This window comes from Varroa destructor, unplaced genomic scaffold (assembly GCF_002443255.2).
Source record: "Varroa destructor unplaced genomic scaffold, Vdes_3.0 BEIS01000005.1, whole genome shotgun sequence".
NCBI lineage: Eukaryota > Metazoa > Arthropoda > Arachnida > Mesostigmata > Varroidae > Varroa > Varroa destructor.
Window position 1 is genome coordinate 29,881,132 of NW_019211458.1, and position 15,206 is coordinate 29,896,337.

Here is a 15,206-nt window from a genome sequence, read left to right on the forward strand (position 1 = left end):
CTGAGGCCGTCCGTTAAACTGACATAGCTACCGAAGGTCCTACCTACAAGGGCATGTGTTTTACTGACGGCGCCGCTCTGCTGGACTGAAGCTAGGAGAAAAAACTCCAGGAGACGTCGTACGTATGACAACGATAGTAAGCCCTGTGGACGACCGTTTGAAACCGAAATGTCCCTTTATTTTTAAATGTACGCAATGAAGAACAGGGTTTAACTCAGCTCGGGAACGAACATTCGTAGACCATTTAATCATATACTGGCCTATTGTGCTTTAGTTCATCCAAATATAAACAGAGGACTGTCGCATTCGATTCAGTGAAAAAGCTATTGTCAATGAGCAGATCCGACACCATAAATCGATATCTTTGTTTTTAGATTAGGTCATATTAGTTGGATTCTATAGTACGCTTGTATTACTGTAAGGCGGATGAAGGACTTTGCTTTACCATCAGCTGACCAATGTCCAAAGACAACAGCTGTATCTATCCTCACGTTTTTATGGCGTATGTTTATCCGGCATATATGTCTATTGATAATTTGACCAAAGTAAATACTTAGTACATTTCCTTAGTGTGATATCTTCTCGTTGACCTGTATCATCGGGGAAGCACAACGTTATGTATAACTAGATAAGTCGAACCTCTATACGAGCTCGCTGGTTCGAATTCGGCTTGTAAAGCTTTTGTTTACATAGCGTGTCGCTGCGGTCGCTTCGGGGTCGCTCGAAGCTGCTGCCCGGTCATTATAGGCCGCCGCTAAATGCATCGCAGTTATCTATCGTTTCTAGATTTCCGCATCTCCCTGGCCGCCCTGTAATTTCGACGCTGGCGTCGGCTGTCGGTGACTTTGTTCGCCGAAGGTCGCCATAAGCGCGAAGCTACCTACGTGAGTAATAATAATTACGGCATTTCTCTGCCGCGTTTAACAATCAGCAAGCAACACAAGCTAAGTACCACGTGCTGGCATACTAACTAACAGTTAACTTGTCTAACAAAATTTTACACATTTAGAAGGCCGTCCCTCCTCATTGCAGGCAGTATCTTCAGGAAAAGTATTCAGCAAGGGTATCTTCAGAAAAAGCTGAATTTTTAGAAAAAATTAATTCTCCAGGCCTTGAATGGATCTGCGGGAACAATTACGGCTATCAAATGAGCGCGACCAATTGTGAGAATTGATGCGGTCAGCTTGAAACGCTATATGAGCTCAAGCATGACGGATAGTTAATTCAATATTTGTTTAGAGCTGGCTTTTGTTCTAAACAAAAACAAGAATAACCTTAATTTGTTCGTCGTTAGGGAGGAGTCTCAAAGATGCACCCTCAGTAGATGCGTCGGATATATAGTACTTAGTTTATATGATCACAGAAATCGATACTGGAATTCTCAATGATACAGCAGACTATCGTCTATAGAAAATCTTTGCGGAAGTTCCCAAGCGAAATAATCAACTGATTAACCCGTTGTTGTGTCAATCGACCCACAATAATCGGCTATAGCTTTTTTTTTTCCATATCAAATATACACTTTAGAGATCTATAAATTTGCATTTTATTGCTTATTTTCACCATTTCGATATGAAGATTATTGTATGACCAATTTACGGATTTGATAATTGCTCTCTCTCATGCAAGTTTAAAATTTGGCTCGTGACCGTCCAACACAACGACGTGCTGCGTTAGGTCTATATACATGATTCCATATACATATATATATATATATATCGTACTCGGAGCCAGCCTGAAATGCCTATCGGAGGCGAACGGCGATGCCGAACGTAAAACGGAAAACACAGAGCTATATATAGATGTATTTTTCTGTAGCTCTAATCGGACAAGTTTGCACCAACAGCTATTTCAAAGAGTCCCGAGTTAAAGCATTTTTCATAGATATTTTTGCCATACAGTTGAAAGACAAGATAAATCCGTACGTATCATGAAATCGAAACTCTGTCTAATGTTCAGAATTGCTCTGCATTGATCCTAGATGAATTCGGTACTCGTCGAACTTAGCAAAGAACCGTTATCGTTTGCCAACAACTCGTAGGGTACACGAACACAACTGCCGGACAACAAAACGGCTCAGCTAAACGTAAACTCTATATTGTTTTAGTCCTCGCAAAGAACTAGAATAGCAACGATGTACAAAACAGGCCAGAGATGAGATCACGGCAAACGAACATCTTTTGTTAGGAACTTGCTTTTGTTAGAAACAAGAAGTTATAGAGTTGTCACTTCTAAGAACTTTGCTTGATAAAACGCTGGTACTTAATACAATAAAACACTGACATTTAAATAACTAAGTAATTCGTTCCACTGCCCTTTTAGTAAACACATACATGCACTTGTGTTGAAGGCATACGTGCTAAAAAATACAAAGCACGTGTTGTGCTTGAAGATCGGCCTGTTAACGGCCAGCTGAGACTCTAGATGGAGGAATCAGAAAAATGCTGGTTCAATCTGCTTTTAACAGCATAGGCTATACTTTGCCACCAACTAGACATATATATATATATATATATTATAATGTATGCGCCAGTGTAACGCATCTAGCATACTCAGTAAAAATGTGAGAAAATAAACGAGATAAAAATATTCGAATATCCGCAGCTATTTATTTGTGCTTTTTCCATCTAAAGAAATGCATGGTTCCAAGAAATGGTCTGTAAATCCCGTTACACTATGCAAAAATCAATATAGACCGCACGTTAAGTTGTTCAATACATGTTTGCGTTTGTTCGTGGCCAAATGTTGTACACCGTTGACAGGCCGACGGAAAGCATAGCGTTTTCAACACCCACAATATTATTTGTCTTACATCAGGGTTAGACTGCCGCTGAAACTACTCTAGACAGGCGTCACATATATTATGAAAACATAATATATGACAGTACTTAATAGAAACGGTTTGTTGAGCAGCAAAGCTATAGGGTTTATGCTGCACGCGCAATGCATTGAATGCAGTTTTTTTTATATGAAAAATTATTTCATGGTACCGATCTAGCCATATTTGTAGTTCAAAGAAAAAGCCTGACATGAGCAGGGGCAAGCAAGGGGTATATACTCCAGCGGTATATATACGTCTTGCCAAAAGAAAACGAAAAATTCCGAAAACCGCCTTTACACTCTAAGGAACTTGATGAGCGGTTACATCTGTAGTCACGTCTGTTTTTGCCCCATAAAAAATACGCGTTTACAGAGTCACTTGGTCAAGTCACAGAAGTTCGTTGCCGTCTCAGTCGATACGGAGGTGAAACATTTTTTTTTGTGTACATGGTGGTGCTCGAGAGGATCGGCACAGATACCCACCAACAATAACTCTGCATGTCGGATTCACGGCATTGAGTTACTTTACAAATGCCCCAGAGAGATAGGTTGGACATTTTGACGTTAACAGTGATCGAAGACGAGTCATCCGTCGTTTGCCGTGCTCTACGTTCGATCTTACGTTTAGGTCCTGTTTCCTCAACAGTTATGGCCTTACGAACGTTTGCACAATTTCGCTCGATCGCGTGCAGCTCTTCCGCCTGTTCTGTGTTCATCTAAACGGATCCCCAGACTCGTATTTGCTGGGCCACGCACTTTGAAATAGCGCACCGCCGTCGCCGGTCGATACAGATCAATGGTAGTTGCAGAATGGTGTTTTATTGGTGGACGATTATCTAGCCTGGCATTGGCCGGTAGCCCAAATTGATCGGCCTCGATCGTATCGGTCTCGTGCCCGCTGCCGTACGGCAGGTCGCAAAATAGCGAGTCGTGAGCCGAGAGGCGAAGACGAAAATATCCTATTTATTGCTGTTATTAGATAATCCGGTTTGAGTGACCATAGTTAGTGAGTAATCGCGAGATGATTTTCGAGGTAAGACTACAGCACAATTCGCATTGTGTATTAGAACAGGATAAAAAAGAAAGCGCTGGTTCATACAATTTTGTTAATCAGAGGAAAAATGGCGGCAGAACATGCATACGCCGCCGTTCAGAATTTCACTATCGATTGTCCTCTGAAGGGTGCGTTCAGGCTGATTTGACCAACCCGACAACGTAGGCAGCCGCACCAGCAGTAAATTAGGTGTGAAATGAAATGAGGGTAGAATCTGTCTTGTGTTTTTGCTGCTAGCCTACGCTCTACACACATGTGCCTATATCTTTACTGTCTACCGTCCGTGTAGTCCAAGATGATACGCAAAGGTATTGTGCGTCGTCCCTATCCTAGTGAACCATTCGAATCCGCTGGGGCTAATGGCAGACCTGGCGCCCACCGAGTGGTGGGCGCCAGGAAAATTCCCAGCTTCTTTCTTTATGTTTCTTTTAGTCTTATTCGGCTCCGAAGCTTTCTCTACCCGCCGCTCACCCTCACACTTCGACACAATGTTGCTTTGGATTTTTAACCACCTTAAGCGTTCATTTTTCTCTTTGTTCGACTCCGAGGGGTGTGGTAGATGCTAAATGAACACAATTTTTGAGTGAGGATAAAACAGCTAGTCAGTTTACCCTTACAGGGTGCAGACATTGATGGCCTACCTACGAATAATCTGCACGACACAGGCCAGCGAGCAGGACAGAGACGATCGTAACGACAACTACAACCGGCCGTCGCAGCTATGAACTAGTAGTACGACCATTTCAAACGAAATACGAACGTCGGCTCAGCCAATCATTTCGGCTAGTTAATGAGACGAAATACGACACCTGCTGAGAACCGAGTGAAGGCTGAAGTCGAGCGAACGAAGACGAGCCCAGACGACGAGAAGTCAAACGAAGTAGAGACCTGCCAGACTAGCCCATAGATTCTGTGGAGTCCTTTGTTCATTAACTGGTTTCTTCGATCGTCCGAATTTCAAAGGGAATAATTTTTGCGTTTTGGGCTACCTTGATTTTTGGGTGATTTTTTTTTGTTTTCACTCTACATTTTCTCTACTGTCTCTACTTCTTCAGTAAAGCGCACCCAGCTTATTGGCAGCAAAGTCTGCTTGTGTAGCGGCTTACCTGACAAGCTTAACTGCACTCAAGTGGGTCAGGGTGTATGCAATTTGAATGCAGGCATGCAGCATCGATCTTTTGGGCGTGCATTGTGTATGTGGACACTTGTGGAAATTTCACCAAGGCAAGATCCTGGATTTAAATGGAGTTTAAGTGGTGGGGCCGCATACCGTCTATAGAAAGTTCGAATTTGAGGCAGTGGAAGGCCACGTATCCGTTTCATCTGCAAGAATAGGGTATTTCATTATTCGTCTCCATGGGGCTCTTAAATTACCCAATATAATCAATTTAGTTTAATAGTTAGTAAAAAAAAAATGGGTGGAGGCGATCGGCAAGATCTGGCTGAGAAGGGGCTTGAAGGAAGCCCATTGCGTGTGGCGTCCGCGAGGCGGTGCCTAAAGCTCAATAAAAGATAGTAAGATGGAACGAACACGACTGCACCATATTGCACGTTCGAACAGTCCCACCCAAGCCAACTAGGACCCTATAGTTCTTTCTTTTTGCTCGATAACCAAGTCACTGGGCTAGATGAAGGTCAAATGAAGCGAAAGCTCCTGCTGTCAGTACAAAGTAAAGGGCTCAACGATAGAATTAGCTGAGAGCTGAGGTCTGAAACATTGCGTAACTAAACCAATATCGAGCATCCAAGTCATTTATTTAATTAGGTACGACTACATAAAACAGGGGACAATTCGATTTAGCCGGTGACAAAGCCTTCAAAAAATTTTTTTTAGAAAGCTGTGAAGTTCGTCATTCGTTGTACCGAAATTTTAGCGCCCAGTTTATATTCTTAGGTACCACAGCCACTACCATTGGTCTCGTCCGATAGATTCTTAATGCTCGGCTTAGGGAAATAATTTGGCCTAGGTTGCCTCATTTAATTGGAATTTAACATAGCTAGAGCTGCATCGGACTAGATGAACTAGCGGCTAATTACATATTATATATATATATATGGTTTTGAAGTAGGCCCGAAATTGGCAGTAGTTACACCGCAACGGGAAGTGGACTGTGGGGCAACACAAACTCAGACTCATGTACAGATACCATCGTATATGTTCAGATAGACTTAATACCCAGATGCGTGGGTGATCAGCAGGTGCCGCCGTATAGAACTAGTTTCACTACTCTGTATTTGCATTGACGGCTATCCAGGCAAGCGGGTATTCGGGTTGCTCCAGCCTAATGAGCATTCAAACATAGCTGTGTCCTCCTCCGTTTTGCTTGTTCCCGAGCCAACGGAAAGCCTTGTCGTGGTAGACGAAAACAAAATCGAAACAAACACAAGGACGGAGCTTGGTCAAACGATGGCGTCCGCTACCAGGGAGAAAATTTTTTTCGTTTCGTTAGCGACAGCACCGATGATGCTGTTCGTGAAGATGAAGTACGACCTCAGGCTTCGAACCGACCGAGAAAAGGTGTCCCGATTAATTAACAAGTAGCAGCTAGAAATCTCTCTAAGACGTTTCAACTGAGCTTACATAATAACCAATTGCAACGATGAAGACAGTATCCCAAATGCATTCCAGTACAGCTTCTTCTTAATAAATTGGATGTAACGAGCATCATTAACGCGAAAGAACTCTAATATAAAACAGAATAACATCGATAATAATAATAATAATAATAGTAAATAGAGTAATAAAAATAGTACTATAATAAATGCTAACGAATTGGCATATGATTGTATTTTTTGCCTTAGATATGAATAGATGAGGCGGCATTTTACAGAAAATCAAGTTATTTAAAAGACACTATCCGTAAGGTACTGTATAAATAACCACTTATAAATATAGTATATCAATTATGCATAGTAGAGTGGGCATCAGGTTTACATTGTTGAAAACATGTATTCAATAATTCTCCTTTTTAATACTCACACAAATACTAAAAGGAGCTTCAAAGATAAACAAAAAAAATCATATTAACAAAAACTGTGTTACATCTGAAGTATCCTGCAGCTGATATATATAGTAAACTCAAAAAAAAATGGGCAGACACTTTTCCTCCACAAAAGACGGTGTTCGCAACCTCAGTAGCGGGCAGGAATGGAACACGTTTTACTTTTCTATGAATTTACTGATTAAACTAGCTTTGACAACGCAATTCTATTATTTTTCTCATTGAAATTTGTTTGTTTCACGAATCCATCGTGCCGCTAGTCTTGGCCATTTGTTGATGCAGGTCAAGTTGATGAACACTGTTTCAGGTTTATTCCACCAATAGCGGGCATCTTAATGAAATAAGATTTAGTCAGTTGTGGCATGTCATGCTATCATTCGTACTATCGACCGTTAGTCTATCCTGTTTCTCGTTATTATATGTTGGGCCCTCTCGAGGTCTTGCCGCCGCCTCCGCCGCTCTTAGGCGGGTCGGATGTTTTTCATGGGCGCCCCTTACACCGCAGGAACCCACAGGGTGCTCTGGCACACGCCGAAAACCCAGCTTGATGTAGCCAACCACGCAGCGGGCGGCACCTAGCAACACCCATAACAACGATATAACAGTCCACCAAAGTATGCAAGCGATAACAAAAATAACAACAACTGGGAGCACGTTACGGAACACACCGGCAAAAAGGACAACAATAACAGTCCTAACCCGATCTTACTAATGGGCAAGAAAAGGACAGCTGGTCTCCGTGCATGGCCTCGACAACGTAAAGCATTCGTTCCACTATGACTCATAGCTGTGCGACTGCTATACCACATCATTAAACTACATCCTATTGCTTTGTGAGCCAGATCCACACCGAGCTGTACGCCCACATGTCCACCTATCCTTAAACCCAACGTAGTCAAGCAGGCCAGAAGCGGTCTATGGCCAACGACCATTCCTGCTTTGGGCCCGTTTTTCTTCTTAAGATGCCCACGTTGCCTAGACATCAGTTCCTCAGTGTCCGCCGCTCACCTCTCGCACTTTATCTATTTTTAGGACACGACACGACACGCAATGGGATAAAGATGCCTTGAAGACGACTTTCTCGCAAACCTCTGCTGGTAATGACTAGCAGCGTGAGGTAGAATAAGGTAGCAAGTAAACTCTAAGCTGATACGAGCTAGGAGCTAAAACAACTCTGCCTGATATGTACGGAAACAGCAACTGTAGTTATAACGATTCTAGCTTGACTAGTAAGATATTTGTTATATTTGATACAGTAAGGACCATTTTTTGAGCCACTTCGATTTCCGAGCTATGTTGTGGTTACTGTGTGAAGTGAAACTGCCGTGATGCACAGGAGCCCTTGATAACCATATACATCAGCAGACTTAGATCGGTAGAAACCACGATAGCCTACGTCACGAGCCGGAGGCCTGCTGTTATTGCATGATGATCGCTCAGACTGGTTGTATCGGTTTTCTCCAAGTCGTTCCCGTGCCTGCCCCAGCTCGATTCTTGCTTATATAGTGATCGTACCTCAGCAGGAAACAATGCATATGACTCAATTACGAAAGCAGCAGTGACAGTATCAGCAACAAGGAAGTGAAAAATAAGGAAAAAAGGACCGGGCCGGACAGCAAAAAGAGACATTGTAGATCGTCGGAATAGGTCAGAAAAATTATCTGAAACTGAACAGAACGAGATTGAAAAAGTAATTTACTTTTAGGTAAGTTAAAAAGATGACACAATATTACACTGAAAGTGAGTGACCCAGTTTTTCTATCTTGTAGATAAATAGAAATTAATTTTCATAGTATATTCGTTTATGGTTTGCGACAGATAATGGGACTTAGCTGGAAGATGCCTGCCGACTCACTCAATAGCGTGTTTTGAGGTCCCCCTTGCAGCGTAATGCAATTACAGGCCTGTCTTTCTTATGTTTACGTTCCAGCGTTCTAACAACGGCACCTACCTCTCATGTTACGGTGGACCTGCAGGTGAGGCAAAGGGGTGGGCCTGTTGCTCGTTACGCAGCTCGTTTCGCGGCATCTGAGAAAAGGAAATCGATAAGAGATTAAAATGAAATACTTCCACATCGGTCAGTGACTATTTGAAAATATTACCAAATCGTATTATCACCTTTTGAAACTATCAAATTTACCTATAGATAAACAAAACTTAATATAAATATGCAGAGAACATAAATGGTCTCATATATTAGCCAAGAGAGTCAGAACCTATCAGTATAGCCATAACATGTAGATGATATAGAGCAGCATCGTTTGCTTAAGAGTGGTCACCCCCTTAATTAATTAGTAGTAATTGTATAACAGTCTTGTGACAGTATATTCGCATGTCACTCACGCAATAAAAAAGGCTGTGTGTTCGCGCAGGGCTCGAGGTTGTCTCGCGACACGTAAACTTTGCAGATACACGTACTCGTCGTTATTATAATAAAGGAGTATACAGCGGACCTGGTCAGCACCGTATAACCTGAGCTAGTACTTCTGGCCTAGATGATCAGTATGTGACTTTCATGGCGCTATAGCGGAAGCTCGCTGAACAACTTCTAGTTCTGTAGGCTTAGATCTATTCGGTTGTGCACGCTCTCCGTCCTTTTCTAATATACCGCAAGTAAGACAAAGGCCAATTATTAAAACAATTACAGATCATATTCTATTGAAATTGGAAGAATATCATCGCTGTTCGCCGTCACTCTTTGTACACGAAGAAGGCGGCCGGTGTGAACGGGCGTGTGTAGGTACTATCGATCGCGTAGGAAGCAGAGTTATACAATTTAGAAGAACGTTGCAATACAGGACTTGTCGTTAGGTTGCTTTGTAGACTGAAGAATTGCTTCTATTAGCTGTTAAAAACGTCTGATCTACAAAGGAACCCCGTACAGACATTTCTAGCGGAGGTACCGGCAACAGGCGAATCAGGTCAAGGTTGAAACAGTCGATAGAATAGACAATTCAAATACATGTCTTGTTTAATTCCAAACCAGCAATATGGTATGGGAAATCGATCTAACTTTCCCAAGTCATCTGATTATATTACTTTGATTACGTCAACCATTCGAAGAGCCTTGATAGATGCATCTCTGGTACCATATCCCTGAATTTTAAGTGCACTAGAGGTGGGTATCCATTATTTTTTTATCTATTACATGATTATATATTACGAGAGTATTCTACTATTTTATATTATTGCTAACGTAATATAATCCAAAAGACGTACAGCAATCGTAAGCTTCTCAGTAATATAGAAATCAATTCGATAACAGTCAAAGAACATAGTAAAAAAAAGCATGGGCCAGCGAATGAGCATATATCACTAACCAGCAATCATATAGGTCATACGAAGCGAAGTAATCTGAACGCGAGGAAAAAGGAAAGGTTTAAGTTGACATTTAAGACGCATTGCAAATATGATAGGGAAAAAATTTGTTAGGGAAAAAATGTTAAAGTATTTCGTGTTCCTGCCAGGGCTCGAACCTGGGACCTTCCGCGTGTTAGGCGGATGTGATAACCACTACACCACAGGAACACTTACTACTCAGTTCGACTTAGTATCCATATTTGCTTACGCCTGCTATCACTATTATATGTTTCGGTAATATAGATCAATGGCGAATTTTTATCCTAGTTCACAGAAGTGTTACGTTTTGGTATCATGTAATGCACATTTAGCGACTACCATATTTTGTAGCGATGCAAGCTTGCCGATACATGTATTTATATATGCATATACCCATACGTGTTGTGTACTACATGTCATCAGCTGAAATCAACATGGCGATTCCTTTAATCAGAAACTTCCAGTTATATATATATTTTTTTTTCATCTGTGTTTCGAACGCCTTTTAAAAACGCTCTGGCAGTGCGATATGGATAGCCTGTTTAAAATCTTTTTTACGACCTGCAGGTTTGCATTGTTTAATTTAAACAAGGAATCGTCGATTTTAATTCACCTGCATGGTATCTACGGTTTATTTTATTTTAATTTAATTACGATTTGAATGAGCTGCTCGCGTGGGCCACAACTGAATTAAACTAACAAATATTTTTGCCATTTACAGTTGTTTGTTCTATGGCTAAATCGGCAAAAGTACCTAATCATATTCGTGCAGGTGCATCGTTATTGTTTATTCTTTAAGTGTTGATACATTTATGTATGTTTTTTTTTGTTCTGACAATCCATCGTTGTTATCCAAACTCGTTGTTATACGGAACTTCTAAAGCGTTTGTAGACTTGAATAGGGTTATACTAAAATATGTAAGGCAGTATCTTGAGTGTGGTCTGAATATTTCTCGTTGCTAATAGGACCTATCCCACGAGCGACCAGTCAGATGAGAGGACGCACTCATCGGATCAAGTGAAGGATTTCTTGCCTCGTCGCCTCCCATTAATATAATTATCCCATTAATATAATTGATTATCGATTCGTGCTTAATGTTGATAGCTTGAAGCGCCTTATAAAAGTCGGTCCAGCTCCTGCTCAGAGGTCTCCTATATGGGCAGTTGTAGAATTTCCCATACCGGGATCGTAACCTCTGTTGTCAGTGCGAACGCAACGCCAAAAATCGGCTCAACTTTACAACAAAAAAACAGTTGTCCAACGGAGACTCAGATGCAGCGAATGCCAACGTATCGGGACAGCCAAACTGGCTAGTGCCGTCAAGGACTGACTGAGAACTGTATGGTACTATAATAAACGCCCACTCAGCTCCGTTGCAATCAAAAAAATGTTTTATTGTCATCGAAAGACCTATATAACTAAAAGCAATAGTATCCGTATTTCTTTTACAGAAAGAGCTCACTGGGATAATAGGTTGAAATGCCTGTATGCATTGGCTTGTCTATGCAACGGTTACCATGTGAGATTCTGTTCAAGACGGACATGATGATCTTTTTCACAAAAAACAATATTGGAAAAATGCCTATTATCGACTGTCTAAAAAATCCACATCGTGCAAACTGATTCACGCGACATAAGAAATGTCGGAGAAAGGCCCTGAAGAGAGATGGCGCCGATTGCTCAATTTTTCCCGGAGTCTAAATCTAGTGCACGAAGTAGTTTTCGACCAAATACTGCAGTAGCGCCATTGGGACGTTATAGGCAGGGCTAGTCCGTGGCGTGGTGGTTATCTTCTGAGCTCGATAACATGTTCCGCCGAATTACCATCTTTCCTGCCCAATACAAGCCGAAATTTGTCCGGACTCCGAGTGACATTTTGGAGGGCCTACCTGTTTGAATGTAGTAAAGGGCTCTCCTTTTATTCATCAAGGACGCTCTCTATCGCGCCCGCTTGAAGGACACCAAGCACTTCCATTGCATGACGGGTAACAGGACGTTTTTGTGCAGCTGCAGTATATGCATGCAGTTTGTTAAAGTGTGAACACGTTCTGTGGCCAGTGAGGCATGCTTTCTGGTCGCATGATTTTTGTCGATATGCACGGAAATACTGAACACAGCTATGGCGTACAATATCAATCTGAACAAAATCAACATTGGCTGCGTTCCTAGTATTGCTACTTCATGATCGTGAACACGATGGGAACGCTTAATCAAACAGAGCGTTTAGTCAATAGCAGATCGCCAACAAAGCGTCTCTGCTCACTCGAGTGAGGACCCTCACTGAAGTGGCTTGCGCCACCTTACATCTCTGTTTTCCGTGCCGTTTAAATATGGTCAAATTGAGTGTGCCTTAAACGAGAACAGGAATAAAGAGAAGTTGAAAAACGCGTAACATTAGGTTTAACTCATCTACTTCGACTGCTTATAGATTCACTAGTCACGCTCGTTTAGTGATATTCACTTCGATCTGTAATAGTTACGATCAACATCGATCGCGTCCCCTGCTCACTGTCAGCCAGAGTTCAAAGCAAACAGCAAACACCGGCTTCTTTTGCTTACCCTAGCTCTTTTTCTTTAGACGTCTCTTTTGTGTAGATAATAGCGATAGTACTCATTGAAAGAGGGTAGGCACTACAAGTCAATCGATACGACCAGTCTTCTATAAGCCAGTTAGTGTGCAAGCTTAGTGCTGTCATGGATGGCTCTGAGTGTACGGGCAACCCCCGTTCTCACAGTAAATGTACAGCCAGCCCCTTTTTCATTCTTAAAACGGCTAAAAATGCGATGGCTTTTCTACTTGAGTTATTTTTTCTTTTCTGTGTTGTTATAGGACCTAAATCTGTCACTGTATTTGCCCCTCTTGTTGTTATTGTTGTTTGTGTTTGTGCTTTGTACTGCTCCTAACCCCACGGCTATTTATATTGACGTGGCTTCCTGTGCGAATTTCGCGAACTTTAGAGCACTGAACAAGGGCAGAGCGGAGTTGAGTATCATGGACTCCGAGTTGTTCTCCAAGCTTTGTAAAACCAGTGTTAGAGCTGTTGCATTGCTCCCAACCCCCCACTCTACATTTTCTGCTTCTAGTCCGAAGCATTTAACAGTAACTACAATCGAAGAAGTCACGAGCGCGTTTATTCTACAATGAGTCCGCCGATACGACCGTCTTGAAAGGTACTACTCAAGTAGCTCGACGTCGTGGTTTATTACAGTGTACTCACAAGAAACGAGCATAGACGAGCGCCAGGACCTCAGGTCGCGTGAGGGCTACGGACTGAAATACGACAGGTCGAAAGCCGTCAGCCCACCAGTTCAATCAACAGTAGATCGACACAATCAACGAACGACTGGACATCGCGGGCTGCACGACCTGTACTCAAACCCGAGTCATTTTGTGCATGTTAAGGGCGTTGTATTTTACTAGGCCAGCAATGACAACATGGGCTGGCGATGAATTGTCCCAGGGCGGAAGTAAGCGTGAGTGCATTGCGAAACTACAGCTTGCCAATTCCTTTACGAAGGAGTGCGCTGAAAAATGAGTGGCTCAGACGGGAAGGTAGATAAAATTTTCGCTTCATCTTGGCCGCCCAGAGTGCGACCTTTAAATGTCCGACGATACAGTGCAAGTCTGTAAAGGACACACTGCGGTGAGAGGGAAGGACTGTATAAAGAAATACTGCTTTTTGTGCCTTCTGCCTTTTCTTGGTACGGAAATTTTATTGTGGAGGTTTGTATACGCTAAATGCAGGCTGTAACATTAATACGTTGTTTCGAATTCCTTTTGCTATTGGATATTTTGAAAAAAAAACACTTCTAGTTTCAGTACCAGTAAATGGGTGCTTTTATTCGAGAGGTTCTACTAACAACGAGCGCGTCACATATACTCTAGATGTATTCGTGTAGTACGGCCAATGCAGAACGTGCATATTGTGCACACTCGTACGTACAAGCTTTGTTGTTTGCTAGTAGATTTTATTCTCTTATACATTATTATTATACAATTCAACGCAAATTGACGGAATCCTAATGAAAATAGTTTTTTATGTTACTGCAATGATGACGATGATTCTTAATTAGTAATTATTCAGCAGGACTTCTATTTATTAAGGCTTCATGAACAAATAGGATAACATTTTTCTAAACCGATCCTTTCGTTAACTTTGAATTGAATGTTACGTGTACATATAACGTGCACATGACCACTTCACATGGTTCTCAAAGACAGATTTTTTCAGAACTATATAAACTTCAAACAAATATAATATTTTATAGTAGTTTCCTCATTTTATAAGTCTAATCCTAGAGCCAGTAGAGCAGCCTAGCCCAGTCAATCCTACTTGTGTATGACCGGCACATGTGAGATTTCTCATCATTTCATTTCACTATAAGAGGACTAACAACTATTAAAGGATGAGGTTATCCAGGAACCGCGCCGTCGACAGCGGCGGCAGCGGCAGCAGCAGCAGCAGCGGTAGCAGTAGTAGTAAAATCGAGACATGATCGCAGTTACTAACGGGGGCACTAACCGAACAGAAGCTTCTTTTTAGCAATGGCCAAACAAGCCCAGACGACTGATACCGTTTGACCGATACGGCAGATTCGACCCAATCCGATGGCCCTGATCTGAGCCGTTTACGGATGATCCATTCGGGCGATGTCAAGTTCACTTAACCTCGCACTCTGTTCGCCGTTCTGTTGTCTGCGGATAACATTAAATAGGGGCGGTTCCAATCCGTCGGGTAGAGCATAAGGGTCACCCATGTGCTCGTCTGCTCATCCGTTCCGTGGGTGAAATCAGACAACCTGGAATCACCTCGACCTGGTCAGACCGGGCCCAAAACCGCGAAATTGAACCACATCAGCGCGTTAACACCAACATCAACACGCCAGACGAACGCGTTCTCACTCACGGATCCGTTGCTCTGGGAGAGGTTGACGTCAGTGGCCAGCGATCGTGGCTCCTTCCGACGGCGTTCCCGTTAGTAAAGAAGCG

At 42.3% G+C, this 15,206-nt stretch overlaps 1 long non-coding RNA gene and 1 other non-coding gene across 2 annotated transcripts in view; one reads left to right on the forward strand and one right to left on the reverse strand.

The window, feature by feature from the left end:
* Positions 1-789: 789 nt before the first annotated feature.
* Positions 790-15,206, forward strand: part of LOC111250891 (uncharacterized) — a 46,908-nt gene continuing 32,491 nt past the window's right edge. The window contains exons 1-3 of the long non-coding RNA XR_002673553.2: positions 790-884; positions 7,909-8,581; positions 8,807-8,953. This is a non-coding gene — a long non-coding RNA (uncharacterized LOC111250891). The remainder of the gene's footprint in view (positions 885-7,908; positions 8,582-8,806; positions 8,954-15,206) is intronic.
* On the reverse strand, positions 10,332-10,404 carry TRNAV-AAC (transfer RNA valine (anticodon AAC)). Its single transcript has one exon. It is a non-coding gene; the product is annotated as a tRNA-Val (tRNA).